The following is a 13,035-nucleotide window of genomic DNA, read 5'->3' on the forward strand; positions in this document are numbered from 1 at the left end:
CTGAGAGTAGTATGAAATACAGTAAAGACCCCGAAGGAGGAAAATGTCACAGCTATTAGGAGATCAAGAAAGGGTCACGGGCCTTGACGGATGGACAGAATTTCAACTGTGTGTGTCCCGAGAAAAGGGTCTCCCAGGCCCAAGTAAGTAGCCCAAAGGTCTAAAAAGCAGGAAAAGCAGGATCCAGAGGGGGTCAGTGAGACTAGAGCAGAGAAATAATGGGATTCGGGGGAGAAATGGAATATAAACCAGGAAATTTGATTACATCAAGGAATGGGTGTCTCTGAATATCAGGTTAGATTTACTTCCAAGACAGGAGAGAATATTGGGGGTTCCTGCAGGCAGCGGCCTACTCCACTGATTCCTTTTGCAGGAGAAGCAAGTGGTCTCTTACGGCTTAAAGTCATGATTCCTGCCCAAACATACCTTACGGCCGCCTGGAACAAACGTTGTCTCTCCTGCTTGGGCAAGTCATTGGCCGCTGAGACTTAGGTATCATCCTCTCTTCAATGGGACTAACGGTACCCAGATCACAGAGTTGTTTTGGAAGTTAACTGTGACTATAGCTAGGCACGTACTTGGCTTTTTGCAGAAGCATCTTTTCGTCCAAGGGAGCACAACAACCTTCTCTGGTAGGGACCTCTTTGTAATACAAACACACCAGCAGTGAGGAATGCATTCCAGAATTTTCTAGCTGGCGAAGCCTCCATCTCACAGGTAAGAACTCTGCAGGTGGAGAGCAGTGGCATGCCAAGGTCGCACGGCCAGTAACCCCCAGAGCTCAGACCAAAGCCCGGTCTCCTTTCTCCTCCACTGGCTTCCCAGAAACCAAACACCAGAGATATTTGTCTGCAGCAGAAGAGGCTGGCCCTCTATGTTCACTCCCAATCCCCCATCCCTTTAAAGACCCGAGTACAGGTGTTGAGAACGACACTCGCCAACTCCTCAAGATGCCTCTTTTGTTGTCTTGCTATGGATCGGGGAAAGGGGGGAGTCAGCCACCAGGTCAAGGTCACCTGCTGCTCCTGGGACCCTGCCTCAGCTTGGGAGGTAGCGACATCCCCTCAACCAACCTCCGGTAGGTAGGGTCCCTACCACCCCGGAGTGCACGGCTGTAATGAGTTGTTGGGAGCCCTTTGAGCATCCACTACTCACCATTTTGCAGATTCAGAAATAAAGGCTCAGAGAGGTTGAACAACTAGACCAAGGACACACAGCTGGTAACCTCCCTTGTATCAGTGTCCTTGGTTTCTCCATCCACCCCTGTCTGGTGTGTGTCGTAAGTTGCCTTCACCCACGTAACCAATTACTTCTGTGCTGCTGAAATCAATGGACATGTTTGGTCTTCCCTTAACTAACTTCCTTCTTCCTGGAAGCCCTTCTTCTTCCCCGGCTTTCATGACAGCACACTCCTCTGGTTCTGTACCCTCTGAATGTTCTAGCTCACCATTCTTGGTCAGATGGTCCAACTCAACTAGACCTTAAACATCACAGTCGCCCAGGGATATCCCCCTGGACCTCTCTGCTTTCACTCTGCGCCCTCGCCCTGGGGAATGACATGCACCCCTCGGCTTCGATGGCTACTTTGACTGTGATCTCGACTGCTGACGACTTTCCCATCTGAGCCTCCCGCTTAGACTGAACTCCAGATCTATAAATCCGCGCTTGGATGGCCCCGTGCTTCCGAAACGCCACGTACCCACAGCTCAACCCCTCACCTGCACCTCCTCCTTGAAAATGGCAGCCCCATCCCCTAGGGGTAATACGCGCTTGACTCTCCCTCGCTCCCCACACCCAAATAAACCTTTTGATGAATCTTCTGATTCCCCCTCCTAGCTGGGAGACCTAAATGGGACTGTTACTTTCTGCCTTAAAACCTTGTAATAGGTGTCCACCAACCAATGACTGGATAAGCAAAATGTGGTCTATACATGTGATGGAATGCTGTGAAGGCTTAAAGAGGAAGGAAACTCTGATGACGCTACGATACGGATGAACCTGACAACACTGTGCTCTGTGAAATAAGCCGGACACAATAGGGCGACTGCTGTGTGACGCCTCTTACAGGAAGGACCTGAGGCAGTCAAATTCATGGAGGCAGGTCACAGGGCCGGGAAGGGGGAGATTGGGGCGTCACTGTTTAATTTCACTTCGGGACGATGACGTTCTGGAGATGGATGGCGGTGATGGCCGCACAACGGTATGGATGTACTTAAAGCCACTGAACTGTGCACTTAAACATGGTTAAAATGCTGACATTTATGCGATATATATTTTACCACAGTAAGTACTTTTAAAAGACACAAACCTTTCGCTGGTTTCCCATTGTCCTGGAGGGAGGTCCCAAATTCTCAGCAGGCCTCTAAGCCCTTCCCCCTGCCGCCCTCACCCCTTCCCGTCACCCTGTCACCTCCCAGCTCTTGCTGTAAGGCACCTCTGTCGCCTCCTAAATGCAATAATGCCGGTCTGTCCCGTTCCCTATTCCCGCTCTTCCCCTCTCTCTCCCTGTACCACTCCTTCTGCCTGGACAACCTCTGCTCATCTTTTCAATCTCAGCCTCAAAATCCCAAGCTCTAAAGGGACTAACCTCACACCCAAATGAGGCCCGAGACCCTGGTCTCCCATGGATGCTACAATATGTTCCTCTTGCAGAGAATTTAATACGTGCAAAATTATTTAATATTTGTGTGTCAGGCTAAGAATGAAGGCTCGTGTCTGTCTTGTCCATCTTTTTTTTTTTTTTTTGGTGCTGGGCTCCACATTGATAAAAAAGCCTTCCAAGCATTTGTTGGATGAATAAAGTGGTAACATGCAGATTATAACCAGAGTCCAAGCTCTTTCCTCCACATGGCGTTGACTCTGATAAGTCCCTTGGGTGCGTGAGGGCCATAGAGCGAAAGTGGGAAGGAGGGGAAGTGGGTCCACTACTAACCCCCAGGTCAGAGCTAATCACTCTTTCCCCACGGCTCCCATGGGCCCTTCTGGCGCCGCTATTTGAACCAGCCATGGGTACAGCTATGTCCCCACGAGCCTCTGAGCTCCTTGAGATGGAAACCAGTTCCTTGTTCATCTCTGCACCCCCAAACCTAACCCAGCACCTCTCATGGGGAAGATGCTTATTATTAATACTGACTGAATCAATACATCAATATCCTGCCCAACCTACTCGAGTCTGCTTCTACTGGGAAGAGGGGATAAATACTTCCCCAACACCTGCTTTGTAAGGTTGCTGTAAACATAGAAATGAGATGAGGTGGTGTTGCCTTAATTTAGAAATACCACTGAATGCAACATTCACAATTCTTTAACCACTTTTTTTTGATGGGGGGAGGGAAGAGTCATTACATTCATTGCTATCATTATTATATTATAATTTATTATATTTATGTTGTTATTAATTATCAATTGTAAGATTCACCCCAACTTCAAAATGTTAAATGGAAAACTGTGCATTGGTGAGTCTAAGGACTATGGCAGGTGTGTGAGAGCACAGAGCACGTGGTATTGCCTGAGCCTCGGTTATCTGGGGAGCGTGTTAAAAAGATAGACTCTAGAGTCTCACTGTGGGCAATTCTCATTCAGGAGCTATTTTGTGAAGGTGTCCCAGGTGATTCTGATGGGCTGCCTAGTTTGGAAACTGGTCCCTAAAAAAAAAACCCCATATAATTCACCCTCTTCTTTTACCAGATGGGAAACCGAGGATGGCGGATGGCCTGTAACATATGAGATCCTCCACGCCCAGATGTACCTGAGCCCTGATTCAGGAGGGTCCCCGCCTCTTCATCCAGGGGGGCCTCCCCCCAGAACACCCTGCCTCCTTACGGCTCCAGCACAGGCTTTCCCAGATCCTGATGACTTTGGCAGCTCCAGATTTCTGACGTCATTAAGCATTCTTATGTCTGGAAGGTCAGCGCACCAATTACCCGTGGGAAGAGCTGGTTACAGCAGGAAATGATTTGGGGGGAACGTCTGATGGGAATGGATAGTTGCACACACAAAACTGGTTCTACTTCATTTACGGTCTGGCAGGTCTTTTCCTCCACACCCAGAATAAACTGGATGGACCAATCAGCCCCCGCAGTTTCTGGGATGTTTCCAACAGCCTTTGTTCTCAACAATGGTAACGCTAAAAATCAACCTGGCAGGTGTTCGGCAACCGGCAGGTATTGTTCGCTGTCGTGTGAAACAAAAGCAGGTCCCATAAATCAAGGACCTTGGCGAGCCCTGTGGGCTCACCTTCAAGGGTGAAAAGACTGTATGGCCTCCCTGGGCGGCACGGCCCTCCCTAGCTAGACCGGAGAGCCAGACCCGAGTGCCAGGCGGACACACACATGGTCAGCGAAACCCTCCTACCCCCCAAAAATCCCCATTTCCACGGGATGCAGAAATTCTCCAGAGTCAGCGCTGGAGTCCCTTCCAGCTCAGATATCGGGAGGCTACAGCTGTAACTGGTAGCAAGCGGCCGTTCTGGGCTTCCTCGTGGAAAGGTGATACCTGTGACTGACCAGCAGGCTCTGCCCTCAGTCCCACGTGTCAGAGCACGTCTGCCCCTGCCTGAGGGGAGCACGAGGGTTATGACCTTAAATGGTACCTTTATCGTGTTTATATCCAGTGAGGGACACTGTCCGACACTCAATTCTGGAAAAGAAGCCAGAGGCATTGTAGCACATCCCAGGAGGATTACTAGGCAGGTGGGGTGGGAGTCAAGAGCATCTATTCACGACACCGCCATCTCTGAGGTTTGCCCTACTCAGTAGAGGAAGAGGGTGTGAGTGCAGAAAAGACAGGAGGCCGTTTACTAGAGATTTTTCTGGATTGTAGCATCACTCCCAGGGAACTCTACTCAATATCCTACGATAAACCATAAAGGAAAAGACTATTTTAAAAAAAGAACGTATATATGTACAACTGAGTCACCTTGCTGCACAGCAGTCATTAAAACAACATTGTAAATCAACTCTACCGCAATTTTTAAAAATGCCTTAAACAAAAAAGAATTACTACCCGTCTTGTGTTTCTTCAAAGTGCTCCGAAATATTATTCAGCCTTCAAAAGGGGGGAAATTATGACACATGCTACAACGCGAGTGAACCTTGAAGAATTACGTTAAGTGAAATAAGCCAGTTGCAAAAGGACAACTACTGTACGATTCCACCTACATGAAGTCACTCATAGGAAGTACTTAGAGTCCTCACAGAGTAACCAGATTCACAGAGACGGAAAGTGGAAGGGTGGTTACCCGAGGCGAAGGGCAAGGAGGAGGCGGCGTTCCTGTTTCCTGGGCACAGAGTTTCCCTTTGGAGGGATGAGCCGTTCTGGAGATGGACTGTGGGGACGTTTGCACTACAGTGTGGATGTACTTAAGGGCCCTGAGCTGGGCACTTAAAAACGGCTACATCGGTCAACTTTATCTTATGTATGTCTTACCAGAACTTTCAAACGTAAGTCAATTTTCCAGAAGTATTCCACTGTCCGTGGAATTCACACATATTGTACATGTGTTATAAAAATGAAGTTGATCCAATGATATAGAAAGAGGTCCAAATGAAAAGTGGGAATCAAGCATGCTGCAGACCTGGGTTACAGTATGTTCCCTTTAAGATATATACGTATGCATAGAGGCCTGGTGGAGAGGTACCTCTGTGTGTACACAGGACACTGGCATGGACTGAGAGAAACCAAATTGTTAGCCATCCTTCCTTCTGAGGGAGGTAGAATTCCAGGCCACTTTCAGTTTCTGTTGATACGCGTCAGTGTTGTTTTAGCTTTTTGCCACGTGTGTATTGTTTTTGTAAATAAAACCAACATCGGGGATGACCTCCAAGAAACACTCTCAGCACTCTCAGCTTCTGCCTGGGGCCTGAGTTCAGTCAGGACGGCTGTGCTGCACCGATGCTCTGGGTTCGATCCAGGACCTACTGCCCATGAGCTGTTTCTTACTCTCTGCCCGTCCAGGTGTGTCATCCAGGCAAGTGGGGATAACGATGCTTCATTATGTTAGAAAGAACAGAAACAGGAGCTGTAAGAACAGCACTTACTAAACCCTCCCGCCTGTCAACTACTTTCTAGGCACAAACGTGTTAAAGCCACACAGCCCTCTGGTCTATCTTTCCTGCGGCGCAGAAGGGCAGCTAAATGCCATGTCCGGTTGGCCCGGCCTCTAGGTGGAGGTACAGAACTGAAATGCAGTCCGTCTGACTCGGGGTCTGATCCAGCTCCCCTCCAGACCCCTCGTGGTTCGCTGCAGGCGCAAGGGTGGGAGGCCCCGCGGCGAACCTGGCCTGGGGTCGGGGGCTCCGTCCGGCTCTGCCCATCAGGCTAGCCAGCTCTAGCATCCACAGCTGAGACCGACTCCAGAAGGGTCCCCAAGGTGGGCCTGAAACGAGCTCAGCCCCACGGAGTCGGGTTCGATCTTCAGCAGGTAGGGCCCAAGGCAGGTGCTGCCATCAGGCCCCTGTCCCACCGCCCCCCGACCAGGTCTCATGCTCCGAAGGTGTGGTCAACACCTGACACAGGCAGCTCCTGCCTCTGGGGAGCGGCGGCCCACGCAGCCTGCGAGGAGACGTGTCCTAGAGACCAGCCAGCCAAGGACGACGACCCCGCCAGCTGTCATCAAGGTCAGGTGACAGCTAGAGAACAGGGGCAAGTGCTGGAAATTCTGGGCCACATGCAGCCTCAAAGCAAAACGTGACATCCATCAGTGGAGTAATCGGAATGGAAATGTACAGCGGGAATACAGGCAGGAACCCCCTTTCCTTTCCCAGAAGCAAATACTGGTAACGTTTGGTGATTTTCTTCTTAGGCTCTGGACTTTTCTCCCTGCATTTACAACTGCGAACGTGCACACACACACACATAGCGTTTCTTTTTCTTTTACCCCACACAAATGTGCTTAAATCTCAAGTTTCTCCCTGAAAAGAGCCTGACACGTGCCTTTTATGGTAAAGTGTGTTGATGATCGCCTTGCCCCAGAAGCAGTAAGGAACGCAGGCCCTTCAGAGGTGGCCTCAAACTGGAAACAGAGAACTTGAGTCTGTTTTCAGACACAGGAGAACAGTATGAAAATAGCTATCACGGACCCACAAAAAAAGGTAAACCAAGGCAAGCTCAAAACTGTCAAAAAGGTGAGTTTATTCGGGAATAGCAGAGGAATTGCAATTCAGGACACGTGAACTGTAGCGAGCCATAAGCGAGTCCGTTAAGGCTGTGGAGCAGGCTGTATTTACGGGCAGGAAACGTAAACAGGGGAGAGTCCAGTTAGCGTCTATTAAAATAAAAACAATTTTTAAAAAAGGGACCAGTCCTGAAAGTCCCCTGAGCAGACCAAACCAGTCCAGGCAGGCAAAGCTCAATTCAGCCCAACCTAGGTCATTTCTTTTCCAGACCTCCGGAAATCATAAGCAAACTTTCCAAGGCTGATATGAGGCAGCCCTTGACCAAGTCCCTGCTCCAATACTGTCGCTTTTCTGTAAACGGGGCATTTACGGGAGCTCTGTTTCTCAGTCCTTCAGTTTTCTTTTTCTGAGGACACATGCGTGAGCTTTTCCGTTTTATATCCTCTGGTTCCATCTTAGATTGAAATCCTGGCACGCTATTAGGATGCAAACAAATGCGGGCTGTGACGTTTAGAGAGGGAACATCATCTGGGTGCCGGGACGTTGGGGTGCTGCCAGGAGTGAGGTCCTAGGAAACGAAGGGTTAACCAAAGTGCGGACACTTGTATCAGTCAGCTATGGCTGCTGTAACAAAACACACAGGCTGGGTGCTCGAACAACAGAAGCTTATGCCTCACAGTTCTGGAGGCGGCCTTCTCCCCGTGCGCTCATGTGGCAGAGAGACGTGGTGCTCTTCCCTTCTTGCAAGACCACCCGTCCGACGGGATCAGGCCTTGTGACTTCATTTAACCGTAATTTCCCCCTTAAAGGCCCCGTCTCCAAAGACAGGGCCTGAGCACAGGAATTCTGGGGGACACCTTTCAGTCCACAGCAGCACTCGTTTCATTCATTTCCTCTGGCGACTGGTTATCTATGCCGGACACCAGAGCCTGGGGGGTGGAGATGATGGGGATCCCCACTCAGCCCCTCCCTCAAACCTCACAGCAAGCATGCAGAGGACATGACAGTCACTGTGACAGGGAAGGAAGGTGCGATGGGGCAGCTCGGAAGTACCAGGCACTTGTAGGACAAGGGGTGGAGGTCAGGGAGGGCTTCTCAGAGGAGGTGGCAGGGGACAAGGGCATGGCTCACCCACAGGAGCGACCAGCCCCCCAAGAGCAAAGCACGTTCTTCACTCCTGCTGTGCTCAGGAGTTGTTGTTGTGATGTCATAAATATTGTTGAAATGCAATCAAGTGTGACTCTGATAAGGAGTGATCCAGGTTGAATATTCATGCAGGGCATGTGGGCTGGCCTGGCTCCCGTGAGCCGTCAGAATGCACCTGTTTTTATTCTCACGAGCTCAACGCAACGCGAGGTCGCTGCCAGTCCCTCCAGCGATCTGTGCAAACACCACAAACGCCAGCTGCTCCGACCTGGGGGGCGCTGTCTGAATCTCCCTACTTCACAAATGGGGCAACTCGAGCCAAGAGGTTGTCCCGGCCTGTGTGGGCCAGGCCCAGCCGGCTCTGAACGGAGAACAGCAGGGAGGGAAACGAGGAGGGCCGGGCCTCCCCAGGAACCGTGATCTCGAACGTGGAAGCCTGGAGCTTCCTGATGCTGATGAGAACAGGGAGACCGAAGGTTAGAGGCTCGCATGCAAACACAGACTCTGTGCCGTAATCCCTTTAATCCAGCCTCTTACACCCCCATTCGACCACACGCCCCGCCCCCAGCACACCCCCAAATACACAGCCAAGGGCCCAGGTTTCCGCCTTATTCTGCGGCTGAGACGTCTCATCCCCTTCAAATACATGGCACGGTCACTTTTCTTGTGGCTCCTTTGCAGCCTAGGCAGAGGGCCGGCGCCGGGCGGCCCCTCCCCTGACCTCAGGCTCCCTGGAGCGGCGTCCCCTCATCACATCCACTTTGGACCCGGCCGCCGGAGCTTCCGGCCGCTGCTGGACGCGGGGACACGGCCACGCAGACCTGCCACCCAGACACACCGTCCTAACCGCATAGAAGGACTGCGGAAAATACCGAAAGCAAATGTTACGACAGGACCAAGAGTGAAAGAGTGGAGATGAAGTCCTCCGGTGTCAGCAGTAAAGGACAAACCCAGAGCCGGAGTGGAAACAGAGAAGCAGGCGCTTTTTTGCATGAGAAGTTTTCTGCCTCTGACAGAGGTTGCCCCTCCCTCCTCTAAAGATGTTCCCTCCCCTGACTGCTACCCCCTCGTCCATGGTTTTCTCCCCTCCTTCCTCGAAAGTCAGTGTTCTCTGGGATTTTTAAACAACTTTATTTTCCTAAGGATTTCATTCACTACCAGGGCTTCAAGTGACCCACAGAAGCTGATAAGTTCGGAACCAGGTGTACCTTCCGACTCTGTCGGCAGAGAGCCAAGCCCATAGGTGTGATGCCAGCAAGACCCCCATGCGGATACCCGCGCATCTCGTAGCAGCAGACCCTTCTGGGGCTCCCGTTCCCCCAAACTCCACGCAAATCACTGCCTTCCAAAAGCCAGCCCCTGCCTCTTGGCCCCAGGCAGCTCGCCCCTTATCCTTCTGAATGTTGGGGCCACGACACCTAGGAATTAGCATCCCGCTAAGAGCAGTTTTAACCACGGAGTAAGAGGCATTGGGCATACAAAGCTCCTGTGGTCAACGGTGGCCTTAATAACACACTTCTATCTGCTTCCTCTTCTTCACACCGACTCTCCCCTCACCTTATTCTTTACGTCTCCCAAGTCCCCATGTTCACTCAAATTCTCGGTTCACACTCTTCTAGGGGAGCCCAACGTGAGGCACTCTTTCCGTGCAAACGTATATGCAACTCACCATCATTTCCCTGAATCACCTCCTCTTCCTGTTTATCCTGCCTCGGTCCGTGACATCACCAAGCCAGAAGTCTCGCTCATTCTGTTTCCTTCCGTGTCTGCTGGACTTTTGCTTCTTAACGTCCCCTGAATCCATGTGTCCTTTCATCTCCCCTTCACGACCTTAGCTAAGACCCCGCACCAGCTCTTCCCTTGCCTTGCAGAGTCCAACCCTGCCCCTCTCCATCCACTTCCACACTTCCCTGAGATGCTTTCTAAACCAGCAACTGGCTCATGTGTTTCCTCTGATTCAGGTCGTCCGTGGCCTCCCTACTGCTTAAGGAGAAAACCAAAACTGTTCAGATGACACTGAAAGCCTCAACTCACATACACTGCCTCAGATACTGGCCTTGGCCCGTGGTCCCCACAGGCCACCCATCAGAGCACCTAGCAAGCGTCATGGCAACCGTCTGTCCCCTCATCTGTCTCCCCAACTAGACTTTTGCAGGAAACCACTAGAAAGCTTGTTCCTCACTGCACCCCAAGCCCCTAAAGATCGCCTGGTACGTAATGGGAACCGAATACATACACTTGAATCAGTGAGTGAAAGAATGAATGAGTTTGAGTGTGATGAACGCTTGCATCTCTTTTGTCCACGTGACGGCTTCACCCCTTTGAGTGTTTGGGGAATTCTTCACTGTCGGAGCTTAGCGGGAGGCTGAAAGGACCCTCCGAAGATGCTGAACATGCCACATTCTTGCCTTCCCAGGCTCTCCTGCCTGGTCCTATGACCAAGGTTCTGCCAACCAGACCCGGCAAGTGGGGTTCAGACCCAGGCAGGTGGTACAGTAGCGTCAAAGGTGGGGCTCAAGGTGAAAAGGGCGGGGAAGAGGAGACCTGATCCTGCGCTTCCTTCTCTCTGTCTCTGTACGTGTGCTTCTCTATTTCTTTATGTCTCTCATTTTATTTCTCTGCCTCTGTCTTTGTTATCTCTTGTTATTTCTCTCTCTTTTTAGTTCCCTCTAACTTTCTCCATTTCTCTCTGCCTTGATCTCTCTTTTTCTCTTTCCTTTTCTTTCTTTCTCTGTCTCTCTCTGTTTCTCTCCCCCCAGCCTCCCTCCCTCCCTCCGTCTCTGTCTCTCACTGGTAGGGGTGCAGTGGAAGTGTCCGCAAGGCGCGTGGCGTTGTGGTACAGATGGCGCTCTGCTCGCGGCAGCAGCAGCTGCAAAGTCAAGCTCCTCTGTCTCACGCGCAGTGGCTGCAGCACAGTGTCCTCCTCGGACCAGTCCCTTGCAGGAGGTTGGACCCTGTTTCTGGAAGCAGAGCTTATAAGCCACGTTCTTCAGGCACCCAGTGATTCTGTGAGCCACCCCATATCCTCTTTTTTTTTTTTTTGCGGTACGCGGGCCTCTCACTGTTGTGGCCTCTCCCGTTGCGGAGCACAGGTTCCGGACGTGCAGGCTCAGTGGCCATGGCTCACGGGCCCAGCCACTCCGCGGCATGTGGGATCTTCCCAGACGGGGCCATGAACCCATGTCCCCTGCATCGGCAGGCGGACTCTCAACCACTGCGCCACCAGGGAAGCCCTACCCCACATCCTCTTAACAAACTCCTCTCTTGCTCAGTCAGCCAGAGCTGCTTCTCATGCCTGCAAATAAGAACCCTGACAGAGACATCAGGAAAGTTGCCGACAGAATTACAATGAAAATTAACGATAAAGAAAATATTTTTTAAATCTTTAGAATTGATGAGAACTTGAGAGCTGCTTAGAGATTAGCTAACACAGCATCCCAGTTTGACAGTTGAAAGAACAAGTTTCAATCCAGGCAGCTCAGGAAGACTCAGCCCAGTCTGGACCCCGGGCCTCCTGACTCCAAGGGGCCACATTAGGGATTCGCCTTCTGGGAGAAGCCACAGTTGGAAGCTTCCTGGAAACACATTTCTTGGGAGAAAGAAAGGCTGGATATGAAAAGATGCTCCGTTTCATACGTCATCAGGGAAATGCAGATTAGAACAATGAGATACCACTACACATGTTTTTGAATGGCCAAGGTACAGACCACAGACAACACCAAATGCCAGTGAGGGGCTTCCCTGGTGACACAGTGGTTGAGAGTCCACCTGCCGATGCGGGGGACGTGGGTTCGTGCCCCGGTCCGGGAAGATCCCACATGCCGCGGAGCGGCTGGGCGCGTGAGCCATGGCCGCTGAGCCTGCGCGTCCGGAGCCTGTGCTCCGCAACGGGAGAGGCCACAACAGTGAGAGGCCCGCGTACCGCGAAAAAAAAAAAAAAAATGCCAGTGAGGATGTCGAACAACAGGAACTCTCGTCACTGCCGCTGAGAATGCAAAATGGTGCAGCCACTTCGAAAGACAGACAGTTTCTTACAAAACTAAACATACCCTTACCATACGATCTAGCCATCGCACTCCTTGGTATTTATCCAAAGGAACCGAAAACTTATGCCCAGACAAAAACTTGCACACAAATGTTTATAGCAGCTGGATTCATAACTGCCCAAACTTGGAAGCCTAAGTAGGTGACTTGATAAATAAACTATATTACATCTACAATGGAATAGTAAAAGACATGAGTTATCGAGCCATGAAAAGACCTCGAGGAAATGTAAATGCATATGTTTATGTGAAGGAAGCCAATCTGAAAAGGCGAAATACTGTGTGCTTCCAACTATATGACGCTCTGGAAAAGGCAAAACAGTAGAGGCAGTAAAAGGATCAGTGGTTGTCAGCAGTTGAGCACACACGGGAGGAATGAAGGACAGCACGGAGGGTTTTTAGGCCAGCGAAGCTATTCTGTAGGACGCTATAATGATGGCTACCTGTCACTGTCCATTTGTCCAAACCCACAGGATGTATAACACCAAGAGTGAACCCGAATGTCAACTCCAGACTTCGGGTGACAATGACGGGTCAGCGGAGGTTCGTTACTGTAATACACATACCATCTGGTGAGGGCTGTAGCTAGCGGGGGAGTCTGTGCATGGGCAGGGCTGGGGGTTTATGGGACCTCTCTGTACCTTCCCCTCAATTTTGCTGTGCACTTAAAACTGCTCTAAAAAAATTGTCTTGATAAAAAAAAAAATAAATTTCAGTGATATAAGAGGCCC

The sequence above is a fragment of the Delphinus delphis genome, chromosome 21 (assembly GCF_949987515.2).
Source record: "Delphinus delphis chromosome 21, mDelDel1.2, whole genome shotgun sequence".
Classification (NCBI taxonomy): domain Eukaryota; kingdom Metazoa; phylum Chordata; class Mammalia; order Artiodactyla; family Delphinidae; genus Delphinus; species Delphinus delphis.